General features: G+C 49.7%; 1 long non-coding RNA gene across 2 annotated transcripts; it reads left to right on the top strand.

Moving 5' to 3' along the window:
- Positions 1 to 248: 248 nt before the first annotated feature.
- On the top strand, positions 249 to 4020 carry LOC141021359 (uncharacterized). 2 transcript variants are annotated; one of them, XR_012182383.1, is made up of 3 exons: positions 249 to 640; positions 2103 to 2180; positions 3746 to 4020. It is a non-coding gene; the product is annotated as an uncharacterized lncRNA (long non-coding RNA). The 2 variants fall into 2 exon arrangements; XR_012182382.1 differs by having other exon boundaries at positions 250 to 640; positions 3750 to 4020.
- The last annotated feature ends 6392 nt before the right edge of the window (positions 4021 to 10412 follow it).

The following is a 10412-nucleotide window of genomic DNA, read 5'->3' on the forward strand; positions in this document are numbered from 1 at the left end:
TAGGAGCTAATTATATATTTTATAAAACTAAAAATAAAATGACCCTAAAAGAAAACAGAGAAAAATAGAAAAGTATATATAAAAAGAAAAGACAAGAGATGCAAAAGGTTAAATAAATAAGGAAAGCCCCTGGGCCTCGGCCCACCTTGTCCAGCTGGCCCACCTAGCCCCCCACCGGTCCCTTAGTCCCCCTGTTCCCCTGGCGCGGTCGCAACAGGAGCGACGCCCCGCCGAACCACCTCATCGGCGCCGGCGAGGGGATAAGGCAGGCGCCCTCCTCCTCTCGGCCTCGTCAGCTCCACTCCCCCCTGCGCAGATATTTTCCCACGCCCCCTCTCTCCCTCGTCCCTCTCCCTTTTGCTTTTCCTCTCCTCCAGGTCCACCCATGGCTGCCCATGCCATCGTCGTTTCTTCGCCGCCCGCGTAGCCAGCAGCCTCCCCGTGTCAAGCCGGCAGGTCCACGGGCTCCGTCACCTTCTGCTCCTTCGACTACACCGCTGGATCGAGCCGGGGAGCCGCTCCATCGCCTCCGTCGCCTTCGTCTTCGTCATCGCTCGTCACCGCTGCCCGGTCGCGGATCCGTTCTCCGACGCCTCCCCGGGCCTCCCTCGAGCACGCTTTGCACAACTACAGGCTCCCGGTGAGCCGCACGTCCCCCCTTCCCCTATGCTCCCGTTGCCGAACACCACCCGTAGCCGCCGCCGAACGTCGCCCCTGTCGACGCGCTTGCTGACCCATCGTCGCGCCGCCAGCATCGCCTGCACGCGCCCACGGCCGCGCCTCCGTGACTTCCCGCGCGCCCGTGCCCCGCGTCTGTTGCTACTGCTGCGCCTACGCCCGCCTTAGCTGCGCCCCGCCTCGCCCCGACCTACCGCCGATGCCCACGACCACTGCTACTCCCCGCTGTGTACGCCTTCCCGCACCTAGGTGCGCCTACTGCTGCTACTGCTCGCATCGCTGCATGCCGTCGCCACCCCCTGCTGCCGCCGCCGCCAGCAGCCTCGCCTTCCCCCGCAGCCGCGCGGCCCCGCCCCCACGGTCGTCCCGCGCTCGTTGCACCGTGCCGCCCCGCTCCGGTGTGCCACTGCCCGCCCGTCGTTGGCCGCGCCTCCGACCGCTCCGTGAAGCCCGCGCCATCCCCTACTGCCCGTGGCCGATGCCTCCTCTCCGCGCTAGCCGTCGTGGCCGCGCTCGGCCGCCGCCAACCCGCAGCCCGCGCCCCGTTCCGCGGCGTTGTCGCCCCTGCTGCGCTGCTCTGCCTACTGCTTCCGCCGCGGGCCGCTGCTGCAGCGCGCGAGCCCCGCCCCATGCTCCTCTGCGCCCCGTCCCATCGACCGGGGCTACCGGCTCCGCCCACCGTGGCCCTCGCGCCCCGCTCCCTCGTCGGCCGGTGGCCTCGCCCGGGCGTAGCGCCCCTCGGGAATGGGCGCGCCTGCCCATTGACCCGCCCCGCCCCACTGTCCTAATGCCACTGCCAGCGGGCCCCTGTTGCCCTGGCCTTTAAAAAATAACATATAGAAATAAATAAATTAGTTAATTAGCTTAATTAACTCGGGATTAATTAGCCTAATCACTAGTTTAGTGAACTAAACTGTTAGGCTAGGCTAATCAGTGCATGACAGGGGGACCGCACCCCGTGTTGACCAGTCAAATGTTGACTGGTCAACTGGGACCCCCTGGCCCACTTGTCAGCCATTGGGTGCACTTTTGTGTACCCTGTGCTGTGTACCCATAGCGTTTTAATCGTTATTTTCGAATTAATATTAAATTCAGAATATTGTTTAAATCTTTGGAAAATCATAGAAAATAATCCGTAACTCGGATGAAAAAGTTTTATACATGAAAGTTGCTCAGAACGACGAGACGAATCCGGATACACCCTCCGTTCGTCTGTCACTCATCCCTAGCATGGCGAACATCGAACTTTTCCCCTCCGGTTCGTCTGTCCGAAAATGCCTAACTCCGGGAAATCTTTCCGGATGTTATCCCCTTTCACCGGTATTGTGTAGCACTGCGTTAGAACACCCCTAGTACTGCTTATTGCTTGTCATGTATCTGTTTGCTATGTATTTACTGTTTCTTCCCCCTCTTCTCTCCGGTAGACCCCGAGACCGTTGCTGATGTCCCTGTGATCGACTACGTCGACGACGACCCTTCTTCCCTTTCAGTGGAGCTTCCAGGCAAGCCCCCCCTTTGATCATCCCGATATCGCCCATTCATTTCTCTCATGCTTGCATTAGATTTTGCTACTGTAATTGATTGCTCCTATTCTGATGCACAGCCTGCTTTTGTAACCTGCTTACTGTTACCTACCTGCGTATCCTAAACTGCTTAGTATAGGTTGGTTAGTGATCCATCAGTGACCCCCACCTTGCCTTTGTTGCCCCTGCTTCATCTTCGATGACTCGATCAACGTGATCGATGACCAGAGCCTGACACCTCACATCACATCATGCCCCTTTTGTTGCTCGAATCTGCAGAGCTACTATCGAGTGCCGAGGGTGATCCCTCATAACGCACTCCTGATGATAATCTGTAGTGTAGCTATTCGGTCATGGTCATCGAGGGTGATTTCCTCTTTCACCATTCCCGATACGGCTCTGTCGTGCAACACCTCAAGTGTGAACCTCGAGGGTGGTCCCTCTTATGTTCACCTTGATGATTACATTGAGTGGAATCCTCCGTGGGTGATTCCTCGGGTTTTCCCCTTGATGTTTGGACACACTGTTACCTTGACTTTACTTGAGACCATTGTTGAAGTCGGGTCGGCCCTGAGGGGTACCCGCGAGTTGATGTGAAAGTCGGGCGGGCCCATAGAGCACCCGCGAGTTTTCTACATGGCACGGCCGGGCAGTCTGGGCCCTTTCTATAAGTCCATGAGACGGGGCGACGGGGTCACAATATCGTGAGTCTCTGCTCGTCTCTGCGAGCCCCTAATGCACTAACAGGTTTGGGTATTTGTTCTGAGTTGGCCTCTAGCCTTTACGCACTAACCACCACGTGAGAATAGATATGGGCCTCGACGTCGCAGTATCAGCCGAAGCTTTGTCAGACGTCCAGTTCCATACGGCGGCACGGTCGGATCGTGCTGGCCATCCAAGGCGGCGCTGGAATTCACCCTGCACGCAACGACCCGGAGTGCAATGGGCGATGGGCCCAAGACCCCGGGGCACTTAGGATGTAGACCGGCGGGGACCTCTCTGCTGAGCTTAGGTAGGGCTGCGACGTGTTGATCTTCCGAGGCCGGGCATTGACCCAGAAAGGTGTGCCCGGCCAGAGTGATCGAGCGTGTTGGGTAACGTGGTGCACCCCTGCAGGGAAGACATATATTCGAATACCGTGTCCACAGTAATGGACGTTCAGACTTGTATCCGGATCTTATATAACTAGAAATGGATACTTGAGACATGTGATGGATATGTGGCTTCGAGATTGCTTTCTCGTAGGGAGTCGAGGAAGGATCTCTGGGCGTTAATGTTACAACATGTTTGGTAAATATAAATTGCTATTCTTTACTCTTCTACATGATGCAAGATGCTTGGAGCTGCTTGAAGATGCTAGTCTTCGATAGGCTAGGCCTTCCCCTCTATTCTGGCATTCTGCAGTTCAGTCCACAGATACAACCCTTCCATTTGATACCAATGCATACTTAGTATAGATCTGATGCTTGCGAGTACTTTGGATGAGTACTCACGGTTGCTTTGCTACCCCTTTTCCCCTTCTTCCTTCTTTCCGGTTGTCGCAGCCAGATGGTGGATCCTTGGAGCCAGATGCCACCGCCGACGGATGCTACTACGTGGAGACCGCCGACGACCCGGAGTAGTTAGGAGGTCCCAGGCAGGAGGCCTTGCCTCTTCGATCATTGATGTTTGTGCTAGCCTTCTTAAGGCATCCTTGTCTAACTTATGTCCGTACTCAGATATTGTTGCTTCCGCTGACGCTTGTGTATCGAGCTTGTATTCGAGCCCTCGAGGCCCCTGGCTTGTAATATAAAGCTTGTATTATTTTAATCTGTGTCTAGAGTTGTGTTGTGATATCTTCCCGTGAGTCCCTGATCTTGGTCGTACACATTTGCGTGCATGATTAGTGTACGGTCGAATTGGGGGCGTCACACAGCCGGGACTCTTCTGGCCCAACTCTTTTACTCCATGGCCTTCTTCTGGTCGAAAAATAAGTTCCGTCAAGTTTCAGGTCAATTGGACTCCGTTTGGTTTTCCTTTTTTGCGATACTCAAAAACAAGGAAAAAACAGAAAGTGGCACTGGGCTCTAGGTTAATAGGTTAGTCCCAAAAATCATATAAAATAGCATATAAATGCATATAAAACATCCTAGAAGGATAATATAATAGCATGAATACTTCCTAAATTATAGATGCGTTGGAGACGTATCACACGACGCAACGATGGAGATCAAGGTGTCGAGCCGGTGACGATGGAGATCAGGACGATGCATTGGAGATGGAGATCAAAAGCACAAGATGATGATGGCCATATAATGTCACATATTTTGATTGCATGTGATGTTTATCTATTATGCATCTTATTTAGCTTAGTACGGCGGTAGCATTATAAGATGATCCTTTACTAAATTTGAAGGTATAAGTGTTCTCCCTGAGTATGCACCGTTGCCAAAGTTCTTCGTGCTGAGACACCATTGATGATTGGGTGTGATAGGCTCTACGTTCACATACAATGGGTGTAAGACAGTTTTGCACATGCAGAATACTCGGGTTAAACTTGACGAGCCTAGCATGTACAGACATGGCCTCGGACATTGGAGACCGAAAGGTCGAATGTGAATCGTGTAGGAGATATGATCAACATAGAGATGTTCACCATTGATGACTACTCCATCTCACGTGATGATCGGACATGGTTTAGTTGATTTTGATCAAGTGATCATTTAGATGACTCGAGGGATGTCTATCTAAGTGGGAGTTCTTAAGTAATATGATTAATTGAACTTCAGAAAACCGTTCCCGTGATGCCTACACCAGCTAGAGAGGAAGCTAATGATAATGATCATGAAACTTCAGATCAAGTTACTACTAAACCTCATAGATCAACCAGAATTTGGGCTCAACCAGAGTACGTTCTGCACCAGAGTGGTACGGTAATCCTGTTCTGGAAGTCATGTTACTAGACCATGACGAACCTACGAACTATGAGGAAGCGATGATGAGCCCAAATTCCGATAAATAGCTTGAGGCCATGAAATCTGAGATAGGATCCATGTATGAGAACAAAGTGTGGACTTTGGTTGACTTGCCCGATGATCGGCAAGGCATTGAGAATAAATGGATCTTCGAGAGGAAGATGGACGCTGATGGTAGTGTTACTATCTACAAAGCTCGAATTGTCGCAAAAGGTTTTCGACAAGTTCAAGGTGCTGACTACGATGAGATTTTCTCACTCGTATCGATGCTTAAGTCTGTCCGAATCATGTTAGCAATTGCCGCATTTTGTGAAATCTGGCAAAATGGATATCAAAACAGCATTCCTTAATGGATTAATTAAAGAAGAGTTGTATATGATGCAACCAGATGGTTTTGTCAATCCTAAAGGTGCTAACAAAATGTGCAAGCTCCAGCGATCCATCTATGGACTGGTGCAAGCATCTCGGAGTTGGAATATACGCTTTGATGAGTTGATCAAAGCATATAGTTTTATATAGACTTGCGGTGAAGCCTGTATTTACAAGAAAGTGAGTGAGAGCACTACAACCTTTCTGATAAGTATATGTGAATGACATATTGTTGATCGGAAATGATGTATAATTTTCTGGAAAGCATAAAGGAGTCTTTGAAAGGAGTTTTTCAAAGAAAGACTGATATGTCTCCAACGTATCTATAATTTATGAAGTATTCATGCTATTATATTATATGTTTTGGATGTTTATGGGCTTTACTAAACACTTTTATATTATTTTTGGGACTAACCTATTAACCGAAGGCCCAGCCCAAATTGTTGTTTTCTTGCCTATTTCAGTGTTTCGAAGAAAAGGAATATCAAACGGAGTCCAAACGGAATGAAACCTCCGGGAGAGTTATTTGTGGAACAGAAGCAATCCAGGAGACTTGGAGTAGATGTCAGGGAAGCTTCGAGGAAGCCACGAGGCAGGGAGGCGCGCCCTACCCCCTGGTCGCGCCCCCACCCTCGTGGGCCCCTCGTGGCTCCCCTGACCGACTTCTTTCGCCTATATATATCCATATACCCTAAAAACATCGGGGAACACAATAGATTGGGAGTTCCGCCGCCGCAAGCCTCTGTAGCCACCAAAAACCAATCGGGACCCTGTTCCGGCACCCTGCCGGAGGGGGATCCCTCTCCGGTGGCCATCTTCATCATCCCGGCGCTCTCCATGACGAGGAGGGAGTAGTTCACCCTTGGGGCTGAGGGTATGTACCGGTAGCTATGTGTTTGATCTCTCTCTCTCCCTCTCCCTCTCTCTCTCTCTCTCGTGTTCTTGATTTGGCACGATCATGATGTATCGCGAGCTTTGCTACTATAGTTGGATTTTATGATGTTTCTCCCCCTCTACTCTCTTGTAATGGATTGAGTTTTCCCTTTGAAGTTATCTTATTGGATTGAGTCTTTAAGGATTTGAGAACACTTTATGTATGTCTTGCAAGTGCTTATCTGTGGTGACAATGAGATATCACGTGTGTCACATCCCTAGTTCTAGTAATGCCTAGTGCTAGCATCTGGTGCTAGCATCTGGTGCTGCATCATGTTTACTTTTCACAGAAAGTTGAAATGGGGATGGCAGAACCCCCAGCACCCCCTGAAAACAACTAAGGTTTACTAAAATCTTTTTCAATGAACCTGAAATGCCCTTCTAAAATGTCCATCATTTTTGTCCTGGGTTAGAACCTCTGGCAAAATTGGTTCACAATTTTTTAGGTCATCTTAAGGTCACTGGATTAAATCATATGCTATTTGCATTTGGACATTTAAATGCTACTAAATATTTTAAATGTCCAAATAATCCCAAACTGAAATGCTCCATGTTGGATATGTTCTAAACAATGGGCATGTGCAGTTTGGTGATTTTTGGAAATGCCTAAGTATTTTTAGAAAAGCCACAAATTTGCAGAAAAATAGAAAACATGAAATAAAAGAGAGAAAGAGACTTACCTGGCTTACCTGGACGCCCCAGTAGGCAGCCCACCTAGCCGGCCCAGCCCAGCGCCGCTGCCAGCCATCTCCCACCTCTCGCGAGTAGGACGAGAGGCGTGTGGCCGCCGTGCGCGCCCACGCGCCCCGGCCACCTCCTGCTTCCTGTCGCTTCCCCCTCGACACCCTGGAGATGCCACGCGACCCCTGGAGCCGTCTGGATCCACCTCTCGCCCTCTCGAGCTCTTCCCCCTCCTCTGCGCTCTCTCCCTCTCATGCCGGAACGGGTTTGTTGCCGCCACTCGCCGTAGCCGCAGCCTCCGTGCTCCCCTCGCCTCCCTGACGGGTCCACAAGCGTCGCCACGCCTCCCTCGTCCTCTCCGTCTAGCCACGCCCCGCTGGAGGCCTGGTATCGTCGCCATCTTCATCATCTTCGTCGCTGGCCGCCGGAGATCCCCCTCGCCGCTCCGCTCGCTCCGGTGCTTCCCCGAGCACGCCGAGGCCACTCCAGCACTCCCCGTGAGCTTCTCTTCCTTCTCCCCCTAGCCACGTCACCCTAGCTGCCCCTAACCCCGTCGGCCATCATGGCCGGGAGCTTCGCTCCGCCGGCCATGTCGCCGCTGTGGCCACCATCACCTATAGCCGCAACTGAGCGTGTCACCGTGCTCAGTGCACCCCCAGGAGGCCGTAGCACCCCTCCGCGCCCCCTGCCGTGCCTCCTAACGCCATTTTCGTGCACGCCCGAACTCCGGCCGCCGCCTGGCTCGACGCCGGCGTCATCTCCGGCCACCCCCGCACACACCGCTTGCTCCACTCGGCGCGCGAGTTCACCAGCAGCACGTAGATGCCCTCCGCCGGCCATTTGGTCACTGGAGGAGGAGTCCCGACGCCCTCCGCCGCGTCTGGCCTCGCTGGCGGCTTAACGCCGGTGGGCTTGACCCACTTTGACCCCGGCTGGGCCCCACCCGAGTACTGACATGTGGGGCCGGCCCTAACTGGATTAGTTAGGTGTTAGTTAGTGCTAATCACCACTGTTAGGTGTTAATCCCCTCGCTAAACTAACCCTGAGCCACTGACATGTGGGCCCAGCCCTGCTAACATTTTTATTAGATTTAGTTTAACCCTAATTAACTCAGTTAACTAACTGAGTCACTGACTAGTGGGCCCCACTGGTCAAGTTTGACCTGGATGGCGCCTGTTGACCTGCTGATGTCAACATGACCTAATGCTGACGCAATAACTCTTTTTTTGGATTTATTCTTAGTTAGGAAATTCCAGAAAATGCCCAAAACTTCTAAAATTCATAGAAATTAATCTGTAACTCCAAATGCAAAGATTTATATATGAAATTTGATCAGAAAAATCCAATCTTTCCATTTGTAATGGTTTCATGCATGTTAGAACACTTTAACCTTGCTGTTTAGGTGAAACAAGTTAATGCACTAATATGACCTCTTATTTTGGGTTTGCATTTGAATCCTTGATTCAAACGAAGTCAAACCAATCTGTTCTAAGTTGCATTAGCCAAAACACACTCATTTTGCCATGTCATTGCATGCATCATATTGTTGCATATTGCCATGTGATGATTGTGTTTCGATGTGTTCTTCGTGGTAGGTTCTGTCTCCGAGGATATTCACGAGTATCCAACTGAAGGGCAGTATCCCACTACCACTCTGCCAGGCAAGCAAAACCCCCTTGTTCATTTCGATACAATCCCACTCTCTTGCTCCTGCTCTCTTTTAATGCATTAGGACAACATCGATTCAACTGTTACATGATGCAGTAGCTGAACCCCTTTTCCTCTGCATGACCTGTCATTGCCACAGTAAATAGATGAAACCCACTAGCATGAGTAGGAGTTGTTTGAGCCCTGATGTGCCTACTCATTCATGCTTGTTTGTCATGCCTGCTACTGCTTAGAGTTGAGTCAGGTCTAATTCATCGGGAATGAATCGGAATGGTGATGAACATGTCCTACTGTGTGTGAGCTAAGTGTGTGAACACGGTTTGGTAAAGGTAGCGGTGAGAGGCCATGTAGGAGTACATGGTGGGTTGTCTCATTGGAACCGTCCTTAGGAACTGAGTTCTGTGTTTGTGATCCATGAACAGCTACTACCACGCGTTGGGCCCGAAACCAATGGACCCTCTCGATGTGTTTGTTGGGACCGATGAATTGTGGGTTTATGATCAAGTTTATCTATGAACAATATTTGAATCTCCTCTGAATTCTTTTATGTATGATTGGTTATCTTTGCAAGTCTCTTCGAATTATCAGTTTGGTTTGGCCTACTAGATTGATCTTTCCTGCAATGGGAGAAGTGATGCCTATATACATGATCATACCTACATATTCTCATAACTATGCTCAATTCTGTCAATTGCTCAACAGTAATTTGTTCACCCACCGTAATACTTATGCTCATGAGAGAAGCCACTAGTGAAACCTATGGCCCCTGGGTCTATTTTCCATCATATTAATCTTCCAACACTTAGTTATTTTTATTGCCTTTTATTTTACTTTGCATCTTTATCATAAAAAATACCAAAAATATTATCTTATCATATCTATCGGATCTCACTCTCGTAAGGGACCGTGTAGGGATTGACAACCCCTTATCGCGTTGGTTGCGAGGATTTATTTGTTTGTGTAGGTGCGAGGGACTCGTGTGTGGTCTCCTACTGGATTGATACCTTGGTTCTCAAAAACTGAGGGAAATACTTACGCTGCTTTACTGCATCACCCTTTCCTCTTCAAGGGAAAACCAACGCAGTGCTCAAGAGGTAGCAAGAAGGATTTCTGGTGCCGTTGCCAGGGAGTCTATGCAAAAGTCAACATACCAAGTACCCATCACAAACCCTTATCTCCCGCACTACATTATTTTCCATTTGCCTCTTGTTTTCCTCTCCCCCACTTCACCCTTGCCGTTTTATTCGCCCTCTCTTTTCCGTTCGCCTCTTTTTCGCTTGCTTGTCTCAATGGCCCTACCTAGATTTGGCGATCCTCACCTTAAAAGGTTAGAAGAGATCGAAAGCAACGCCATGAGTTTTATGGTCTTACAATTTGAGCATAATAATTTCTTTAGAAACGAGCTTAAGGAACAAAAAAGCTTTATGAGTTATATGAATAAAGAGCTCGATGATATGTCCAAAGAATTTGATGGTTTGAAATCTCAGATTGTTCGTCTTGAAATGTTAATAACTGAAGTTTCGGATAAGCAGGCCACCTTAGTTAATAAGATGGCCACTAAGCCGTTTTTTTTGGAAAACAAAGATGAAGATCTAAATGTTATTGA

The sequence above is a fragment of the Aegilops tauschii genome, chromosome 4 (assembly GCF_002575655.3).
Source record: "Aegilops tauschii subsp. strangulata cultivar AL8/78 chromosome 4, Aet v6.0, whole genome shotgun sequence".
Classification (NCBI taxonomy): Eukaryota; Viridiplantae; Streptophyta; class Magnoliopsida; order Poales; family Poaceae; genus Aegilops; species Aegilops tauschii.